Here is a 10,284-nt window from a genome sequence, read left to right as displayed (position 1 = left end):
TTGGTGCTTGAAATCTTGGCCTCATCCCTGCCTCCCTCTTCCATCCCATCTGCATCGGCCCCACTCGACGAACAGAGACCGAGTTAACACCAACAGTCACCACTCCACTTTAACGCCTACTGCCCAACATGGTGTTCGTCCCCTCCTACTCCTCCACGGCTTCCAAGACCTAACCTGTGCGGATGCACACCTAGCACACCTCCCCATGTCCTAAGAAGGTAGACAGCATAAGGAAAGGCAAGCATAGAGAGGGTGTGTGTTGGCCAACGTACTAGAGAACAGAGAAACACAGGAGGAAGGCAAGCAACTCTCCACCTGCAGCCATTCTCCTGGATCTAACCTTCCGCTGCAGAGGACACACTGCTCCTGGCCAGAGAACTGAGCAGCCCCTGAAAATGGGGACCTTGTCTCCCTCATAACTACTAGTCGGGAACCTTTTCTTACAAACCCAGCCCCAGCTAACGGAGCACAGGGAACTTAGGGGGGCGGGGAGCTGATGGGGGGCTGCCCGTCCACCTTGGTTCCAAGCCCCCACCAGCTAGCTGAAACGGGCTGCTCTTCCTGCAAGGACTGCATAAACCAGGCAGCTGCCAAGCAACATAATAAGGGAGTGTAATCTATCGCGCCGGGGCTCGACCCTCCTGAGGGCAGGAGGGGAGCCACACCGACTCACTCCACGTCTTCTGTGGAACCGGCTGAACAACAGTAAACAGGGTTAGGAAGCTCAGGCCCTCGGTTGCAGGGGCTCAGCAGCAACCAGCACAAGGAGCTCAGTCCCTCGGATGCAAGGGCTCAGCAGCAAACAAACGGTAGTTATATAGGCCCAGGTCCCTAGACCGGAGCATTGGGTGAGGGGGAAAACTGCCACCCATGAGTGGGGTGGCAGGGGGGACACAGGCCCACCCACTCCACTGTGTCCTAGCCCGGGGCCCTAGCAGCAGCTGTCACCGCTGCTGGTCAGTGGGGTCCTGACCGCAACACACTGACATCGGGACCTCTGCGTCTGCAGCCTGACAAGGGTCGACTACCCCCGGGCTACTTCCACTTTCCCCCTCAGGGCTTACCTCGTCCAGGGCACCGGGTCCAGGCCAGTCAATCAGCATAGGCTCCTCAAGGCCAGGGCTTGGTGGCAGGTCCGGCAGCTCCTCGGGGAAGTCCGGCCAGGAGTGCTCGGGCGGCTCCTATGGGTAACAGCAGGGACGGGGAGGCTCCAACAGCTCCTCTTCGTAGTGGGCACGGGGGAGTTCCGGCAGCTCCTCCCAGTACCGGGCCCAGGGAAGCTCCGGTGGTTCCTCTTGGTAGCGGGCGCGAGGAAGCTCCGGCCAATCAGGACAGCTGCCTCGGGCCCTGGAGAGTTCCCAGTCAGGAGCTCCTGATGGCACGTCTGCTCCCTGCGGCGGCTGGGCTCTGACTGAGCTCTGGCGGCCAGCTTTTCTACTTCCTGTCCCGCCCCTTGACTTCCAGGGGGCGGGGACAGGTGGTGGTGGCTCCGCCCACTTATGTGTCTGCAAGGGCACTCCCTCTGCTGGGCAGGAGGGGAGCCACACCGACTCACTACAGGGAGCATTGCGCAATGTTAAACAGGCATGTTCCCTATATGATCAGCAACGTAACAACGTTACAACGTTAACCGGGGCGACTTTAAGTGAGGAGTTCAGTGCTTTGACTATAGTATCGCTTACTCACAGCCAGTTATGTGCAAGGCAGAAAGCTGAGGACTGTTAATCTCTGCTTAGAACAACGTCCAAGCTGCTCAGGTCCACGTCTGCCACCTTCTCCTTCGGCTGCTGCTCCTCCATGATTCCTCTAGAAGCGCAGCTGCAAAAGCCAAGCATGAGACATCACTACATACAGCTCTATTGGTGCGTAAAATCCACTCAGTGAATACAGACCGAGTAAACACTGAGTCACCGCTCCACTCTCGCACCCACTGTCCAGCATGATTTTCATCCCCTCCTACTTGTTCATAGCTCCCAAGACCTAGCCTGTGGGGATGCACACCTAGCACGCCTGCCCGTGTGCTATGAAGGGAGAAGGGATAAGGAGAGGCAAGGACAGAGACAGAGAGAGAGAAAGAGAGTGTTGGCCAACATACTAGAGAAGAGACAGACAGAGAGAGAAACATGGGAGGAAGGGAAGCAACTCGTCACCTGGAGTCATCCCCCTGGATCTCACCTTCTGATGCAGAGGACACACTGCTACTGGCCAGAGAACTGAGGAGCCCCTGAAAATGGGGACCTTGTCTCCCTCATAAACACAGCTAGTCAAAAACACTTTCTTACAAACACAGCCCCAGCAAATGGAGCGTCCCTACCAGGAGCAAGGTGGGCCGGGAGCAGAGCAATCACCAAAACAGACACTTATCTCATTGAGAGTGGTGACTGTTCCACTCCCAGTAGGACAGCTTTTCCTTGGCATCAGTAGTTCTTGAGGTCCCATCGCTCTCGCTCACTTTCCATGACATGAAGGCAGTAGACAGTGACACGTGACTTCTTTTCCCTTGGTACTAAACCCAGCACCAGGGGAAAAACAAGTAAGTTACCTTCTCAGTGGGCAATGTTGGGGAGGCTCTACTTTTCGCCTCTCCCACACAGTGAGGCTCTGCCCTGAACCCTCATCCCATCACACCTTTAGGACTACAAGTAGAAAGCAACCCTTGGAATGACACCTTAAACAGTCACTCCGCACAGCACACTCTGGTCACACACACCACATCTGTGATAAGCATGATTTGGCTTGTAACTTATTGCTTTCTGTAGCTTGTTGCTTCCAGCAAGCAGAGGCAAAGGGGGGCGAGAGTCAGGGGTGCACAGTGGGCCCACCACAGTCCCAGACTGCAGATGCCAGGACAGATCCAGAGACTCTGGTCCCTTCAAGCCTTAATCACACAGAGCCCCATAGACAACGAGGAAGCAAACAGAGTGTGAAGAAAATTGCAGTGAGTACAGATGAGGAATTACAAGCTCTGACCTCTTACTCACAGGCAGTTACGTGGGAGGCAGAAAGCTGAAGACTGTTCATGTCTGCTTAGAAGGATTTCCAGGTGGCTCAGGTCCACTTCCGCCAATTTATCCTCTGAATGCTGCTCCTGGATGATTCCTCTGCAAACGCAGGACGTAACCCAAGAAAAAGCCATCACTACACAAAATTCAACTGGTGCATGAAATCTTGCCCTCATCCCTACCTCCCTGTCCCACGCCATCCACATCAGCCCCACTAGAGCAGAGACTCCGTCAACACCCACAGTCACCGCTGCACTCTAGCGCCCACTGCCCTGCATCATTTTGGTCCCCTCCTACTTGTTCATCGCTCCCAAGACCTAGCCTGTGGGGATGCACAACCACCACACCTGCCCATGTCCTACAAAAAGAGACAGGACAAGGAGAGGCAAGGACAGAGAGAGACAGATAGACAGAGAGTGTGTTGGCCAACACATTAGAGGAGAGAGAGACAGAGAGAAAAACGTGGGAGGAAGTCAAGAAACTCACCAGCTGGAGTCATCCCCCTGGATCCAACCTTCTGCTGCAGAGAACGCACTGCTTGTGGACAGAGAAATGACCAGCCCCTGAAAATGGGGACCTTGTCTCCCTCGTAACTACAGCTATTCAGGAACCTTTTCCTACAAACTCAGCCCCAGCTAACGACAAGTCCTGGCCTGGAAGCAGGTGGGCCGTTACCAGAGTCCTCACAAAACCAGACACTTATCTCACTGATGGTGACATCTGCTCCACTCCCAGCTTCATGGCATCTGCATAGCCTGGAATCAACAACGCTCACTGTCTCACGGCTCTTGGGCGCCTTCCATGTCACAATTGGGGTGGGCTCTTACCCTTCACTTCTTTCTCCGTGGTACTAAGCACAACACAAGAGGGAAAAACAGAAGTTATCATCGGAATCTGCAGTGTTGTGTAGGTTCTTCTTCTCCCATCTCCCATTACACCTTTATAGATACAATTAAAAAGCACGCAACGCACACTCCAAATGTACCCTTTGGAGCTCCTGGCCAGAGAATGCTGTGAAAGCCAAGACTATAATGGGGTTCAAGTAAGAACTAGGTACAGTAACTCCTCACTTAACGTTCTCGTTATGTTCCTGAAAAATGCAACTTTAAGTGAAACGATGTTAAGCAAGTCCAATTTCCCCATAAGCATGAATGTAAATGGGGGGTTACGCTGCAGGGAATTATTTTTTGCCATATAGGACAGTACTATAGTTGGGGGGTGCCCCCGCCTTACCCCACACGGGGACAGCCCACTGGCACTGGTGACAATGAGGCAGGCAAGGAGGCTGAAGGTGCTGTAGGCTAGCAGAAGCACGTTGCACAGGAGCAGCGGCAGCTTCCCCTCCATGCAAGCACCAGGGTCGGGGGCCTCAACCCTCGGCCGCCTCTTCCCCCAAGCCCCCACCTTTAACCTGCCTCTTCTTTCCCCCTCCTTCCCCTTTACTTCACACACTGGGTCCTCGCTCCTGCCCGCAGCAATCAGCTGGCTTGCGGTGTTTGGAAGCAGGGGAGGGACGGGGAGCCTGCACAAGGAGTCTTCACTCCCTGTCCCCGGACGCCACAAGCCAGCTGATTGCCACAGGCAGGAGGCCGTGGGGGAAGGCACTGATCCGCGGGGTCTGCTGGGTTGTGGTAAGCTGGGAGGATGTTGGAGAGAGATGGGATCTGAGGAGTCCCTTGAATGGAGGAATGAACTGGGGGATACAGGCGTGTAGGTTGGGGAAAGTTGTTGCAGGCTGGGGGGTGTTGGGGAGGGAGGGAGGGGCGGAAGGGGGCTTTGGGCGAAGGCATGTCCGGGGGAAAGTAGGGATGGGGTGCAGGTTGGGGTGGCCTAGGAGATGTTGGAGGGAGAAGAAAGGACGGAGAGGCCCAACGGATGGGGATAGATGGGGCGGGCTGGTTTCGGCTAGAGGAACGGGCGTTCAGATTGGAGAAGGCTGCAGGCATAGGGTGCGGGGTGGGTGGGTTGGGGACCGGGAAGAGGGTTGGGGAAGGTTGGGGCGGGCTGGGAGTTAAAGGGGGACGAGGAAAGTCAGGGCGGGCTGGGGTGTGGAAGGGAAGAGGAAGGTTGTGGGGGCTGAGGGGCGAGAGAATGTCACGGGAGCTGGGGAGGTTGGGGGTGGGGAAGGTCGCGGCGCACTAGGGATGCAGGGGAGCTGGGGTGCGGGGGCACCAAGGGGGCTTGGGAAATTCAGTGTGCTGGGGCGCCGTGGGGAGGGAAGCTTGCGGCACACTGCAGGTGTGTGGGGAAGGTGGTGGCCCATGAGGAGCTGGGAAGCTCACAGCAGTGCAGGGGCACGGGGGCATGGGGTTGGGAAGGTTGCAGGGGCTGTGGCTGGGCAGGGGCTGTGGGAGCCTGGGGAGGAAAAGCACGCTGGAAGGGTGGGGCGTGGCTGGGTGAGAGAAGCTGTGGGGATGGGGGCTGTGGTTAGGCAGGGGAGGAAAGGCGCTGGGGTGCCGGGGCTGTGGGAGCCTGTGGGGAGGAAAGACACGCGGGGGCTGTGGCTGGGTGAGGGAAATGGTGGAGATGGGGGCTGTGGCTGGAGGGTTATGGGGTCCTGGGGGAGGGAGGTGGGGAGGGGCTGTAGCTAGGCGAGGGGAGGAGAGGCGTGCTGGGGTGCCGGGGAGGTGGGGAGGGGCTGTGGAGCCCGTGGGGAGGAAAGGAGCACCGGGGGTGGGGGCTGTGGCTGGGTGAGGGAAGCGGTGGAGATGGGGGGGGCTGTGGCTGGAGGGTTATGGGGGTGCTGGGGGGAGGGGGCTCTGGCTAGGCGAGGGGAAGGAGAGGTTAGCTGGGGGCACCAGGGGTTGGTGGGGAGGGGCTGTGGGAGCCCGTGGGGAGGAAAGGGGCACCGGGGTGGGGCTGTGGCTGGGTGAGGAAGCGGTGGAGATGGGGTGGGGCTGTAGCTGGAGGGTTATGGGGGTGCTGGGGAGGGGCTCTGGCTAGGCGAGGGGAGAGAGAGGTGAGCTGGAGGTGCCGGGGAGGTGGGGAGGGGCTGTGGAGCCCGTGGGGAGGAAAGGGGCACCGGGGTGGGGGCTGTGGCTGGGTGAGGGCGGTGGAGATGGGGGCTGTGGCTGGAGGGTTATGGGGTGCTGGGGAGGGGGCTCTGGCTAGGCGAGGGGAAGGAGAGGTGAGCTGGGGCACCAGGGGTTGGTGGGGAGGGGCTGTGGGAGCCCGTGGGGAGGAAAGGGGCACCGGGGTGGGGGCTGTGGCTGGGTGAGGGAAGCGGTGGAGATGGGGGCTGTGGCTGGAGGGTTATGGGGCGCCGGGGGCTGTGGCTAGGCGAGGGGAGGAGAGGTGAGCTGGGGCGCCGGGGATGTGGAGGGCTGGCGGAGCCTGGGGAAGACGCGCCGGGGGCCTGTGACTGGAGGTGCCGGGGAGGTGGGAGGGGCTGTAGGAGCCCGGGGAGACGCGCCGGGGCTGTGACTGGAGATGCCGGGGAGGAGGTGGGAGGGGGCTGTGGAGCCCGGGGAAGACGCGCCGGGGCTGTGACTGGAGGTGCCGGGGAGGTGGGAGGGGGCTGTGGAGCCCGGGGAAGACGTGCCGGGGGCTGTGACTGGAGATGCCGGGGATGTGGGGGCTGTGGGAGCCGGGGAAGATGCGCTGGGGCTGTGACTGGAGATGCCGGGGAGGTGGGAGGGGCTGTGGGAGCCCGGGGAAGACGCGCCGGGGGCTGTGACTGGAGATGCCGGGGAGGTGGGAGGGGCTGTGGAGCCCGGGGGAAGACGCGCCGGGGGCTGTGACTGGAGATGCCGGGGATGTGGGGGCTGTGGGAGCCCGGGGGAAGATGCGCCGGGGGCTGTGACTGGAGATGCCGGGGAGGTGGGAGGGGGCTGTGGGAGCCCGGGGAAGACGCGCCGGGGGCTGTGGCTGGAGGTGCCGGGGGAGGCGGGAGGGGCTGTGGGAGCCCGGGGAGACGCGCCAGGGGTGGGGCTGTGACTGGAGGTGCCGGGAGGTGGGAGGGGCTGTGGGAGCCCGGGGGAAGACGCGCCGGGGTGGGGGCTGTGACTGGAGGTGCCGGGGAGGTGGGAGGGGGCTGTGGGAGCCTGGGGAAGACGCGCCAGGGGCTGTGACTGGAGATGCCGGGGAGGTGGGGAGGGGCTGGGGAGCCCGGGGGCAAGACGCGCCGGGGTGGGGCTGTGACTGGAGGTGCCGGGGAGGCGGGAGGGGCTGTGGGAGCCCGGGGGAGGAAGACGCGCCGGGGTGGGGCTGTGACTGGAGGTGCCGGGGAGGTGGGAGGGGCTGTGGGAGCCCGGGGGAAGATGCGCCGGGGTGGGGCTGTGACTGGAGGTGCCGGGGAGGCGGGGAGGGGGCTGTGGGAGCCCGGGGGAAGACGCGCCGGGGGCTGTGACTGGAGATGCCGGGGAGGTGGGAGGGGCTGGGGAGCCTGGGGGAAGACGCGCCGGGGGCTGTGACTGGAGATGCCGGGGAGGTGGGAGGGGCTGGGGAGCCCGGGGGAAGACGCGCCGGGGCTGTGACTGGAGGTGCCGGGGAGGTGGAGGCTGGGGAGCCAGGGTGGGAAGACGCGCCGGGGGCTGTGACTGGAGGTGCCGGGGAGGCGGGGAGGGGCTGTGGGAGCCGGGGCGGGGAAGACGCGCCAGGGGTGGGGCTGTGACTGGAGGTGCCGAGGGGAGGTGGGGAGGGCTGGGGAGCCCGGGGGAAGACGCGCCGGGGGCTGTGACTGGAGGTGCCGGGGAGGTGGGGAGGGGCTGGGGAGCCTGGGGGAAGACGCGCCGGGGGCTGTGACTGGAGGTGCCGGGGAGGTGGGAGGGGCTGTGGGAGCCCGGGGGAAGACGCGCCGGGGGGCTGTGACTGGAGGCGCCAGGGGAGGTGGGGGCTGTGGGAGCCCGGGGAGACGCGCCGGGGTGGGGCTGTGACTGGAGGTGCCGGGGAGGTGGGGCTGGGGAGCCTGGGGAAGACGCGCCGGGGGCTGTGACTGGAGGCGCCGGGGAGGTGGGAGGGCTGTGGAGCCCGGGGAGGAAGACGCGCCGGGGGCTGTGACTGGAGGTGCCGGGGAGGTGGGAGGGGGCTGGGAGCCCGGGGGAAGACGCGCCGGGGGCTGTGACTGGAGGTGCCGGGGAGGTGGGGCTGTGGGAGTCCGGGGGAAGACGCGCCGGGGCTGTGACTGGAGGTGCCGGGGAGGTGGGAGGGCTGGGGGCCCGGGGAAGACGCGCCGGGGTGGGGCTGTGACTGGAGGTGCCGGGAGGTGGGAGGGGCTGTGGGAGCCCGGGGAAGACGCGCCGGGGTGGGGGCTGTGACTGGAGGTGCCGGGGAGGTGGGAGGGGCTGGGGAGCCTGGGGAAGACGCACCGGGGGTGGGGCTGTGACTGGAGGTGCCGGGGAGGCGGGGAGGGGCTGGGGAGCCCGGGGGAAGACGCGCCGGGGTGGGGCTGTGACTGGAGGTGCCGGGGAGGTGGGGCTGGGGAGCCCGGGGAAGACGCGCCGGGGGCTGTGACTGGAGGCGCCGGGGAGGTGGGAGGGGCTGGGGAGCCTGGGGGAAGACGCGCCGGGGTGGGGCTGTGACTGGAGGTGCCGGGGGAGGCGGGAGGGGGCTGTGGAGCCCGGGGCGGGGAAGACGCGCCAGGGGTGGGGCTGTGACTGGAGGTGCCGAGGGGAGGTGGGAGGGGGCTGGGGAGCCTGGGGGAAGACGCGCCGGGGGCTGTGACTGGAGGTGCCGGGGGAGGTGGGAGGGGCTGGGGAGCCCGTGGGGGAAGACGCGCCGGGGGGCTGTGACTGGAGGTGCCAGGGGAGGTGGGAGGGGCTGTGGGAGCCCGGGGGAAGACGCGCCGGGGGCTGTGACTGGAGGCGCCAGGGGAGGTGGGGCTGTGGGAGCCCGGGGAGACGCGCCGGGGGTGGGGGCTGTGACTGGAGGTGCCGGGGAGGTGGGGCTGGGGAGCCCGGGGGAAGACGCGCCGGGGGCTGTGACTGGAGGCGCCGGGGAGGTGGGAGGGGCTGTGGGAGCCCGGGAGGAAGACGCGCCAGGGGCTGTGACTGGAGGTGCCGGGAGGTGGGAGGGCTGGAGCCCGGGGAAGACGCGCCGGGGGGGCTGTGACTGGAGGTGCCGGGGGGGAGGTGGGGGGGGGCTGTGGGAGTCCGGGGGGGGGAAGACGCGCCGGGGGGGCTGTGACTGGAGGTGCCGGGGAGGTGGGAGGGGCTGGGGGCCCGGGGGAAGACGCGCCGGGGTGGGGGCTGTGACTGGAGGTGCCGGGGAGGTGGGAGGGGGCTGTGGGAGCCCGGGAAGACGCGCCGGGGTGGGGCTGTGACTGGAGGTGCCGGGGAGGTGGAGGGGCTGGGGAGCCTGGGGGAAGACGCGCCGGGGTGGGGCTGTGACTGGAGGTGCCGGGAGGAGGTGGAGGGGCTGGGGAGCCCGGGGAAGACGCGCCGGGGTGGGGGCTGTGACTGGAGGTGCCGGGGAGGTGGGGCTGGGAGCCTGGGGGAAGACGCGCCGGGGGCTGTGACTGGAGGCGCCGGGGAGGTGGGAGGCTGTGGGAGCCTGGGAGGAAGACGCGCCGGGGGCTGTGACTGGAGGTGCCGGGGAGGTGGGAGGGGCTGGGAGCCTGGGGAAGACGCGCCGGGGTGGGGGCTGTGACTGGAGGTGCCGGGGAGGCGGGGAGGGGCTGGGGAGCCGGGGAAGACGCGCCGGGGGTGGGGGCTGTGACTGGAGGTGCCGGGGAGGTGGAGGCTGGGGAGCCTGGGGGAAGACGCGCCGGGGTGGGGGCTGTGACTGGAGGTGCCGGGGAGGTGGAGGCTGGGGAGCCTGGGGAAGACGCGCCAGGGGGGGCTGTGACTGGAGGTGCCGGGAGGTGGGAGGGCTGGGGAGCCCGGGGGAAGACGCGCCGGGGTGGGGCTGTGACTGGAGGTGCCGGGGAGGTGGGAGGCTGGGAGCCTGGGGAAGACGCGCCGGGGCTGTGACTGGAGGTGCCGGGGAGGTGGAGGCTGGGAGCCCGGGGGAAGACGCGCCGGGGTGGGGGCTGTGACTGGAGGTGCCGGGGAGGTGGAGGCTGGGGAGCCCGGGGGAAGACGCGCCGGGGGCTGTGACTGGAGGTGCCGGGGAGGGGCTGGGGAGCCCGGGGGAAGACGCGCCGGGGTGGGGCTGTGACTGGAGGTGCCGGGGGAGGTGGGAGGGGCTGGGAGCCTGGGGGAAGATGCGCCGGTGGGGCTGTGACTGGAGGTGCCGGGGGAGGTGGAGGCTGGGAGCCCGGGGGTGAAGACGCGCCGGGGTGGGGGCTGTGACTGGAGATGCCGGGGAGGTGGAGGCTGGGGAGCCGGGGTGAAGACGCGCCGGG

At 65.4% G+C, this 10,284-nt stretch overlaps 1 protein-coding gene across 1 annotated transcript in view; it reads right to left on the bottom strand.

The window, feature by feature from the left end:
• The window catches only part of LOC120381973 (zinc finger protein 850-like), a 754,134-nt gene that overhangs the window by 555,591 nt on the left and 188,259 nt on the right, over positions 1 to 10,284 (bottom strand). The window lies entirely within an intron of this gene.

The sequence above is a fragment of the Mauremys reevesii genome, linkage group 14 (genome assembly GCF_016161935.1).
Source record: "Mauremys reevesii isolate NIE-2019 linkage group 14, ASM1616193v1, whole genome shotgun sequence".
Lineage (NCBI taxonomy): Eukaryota > Metazoa > Chordata > Testudines > Geoemydidae > Mauremys > Mauremys reevesii.
This window is presented reverse-complemented; position numbering and strand designations above follow the sequence as displayed.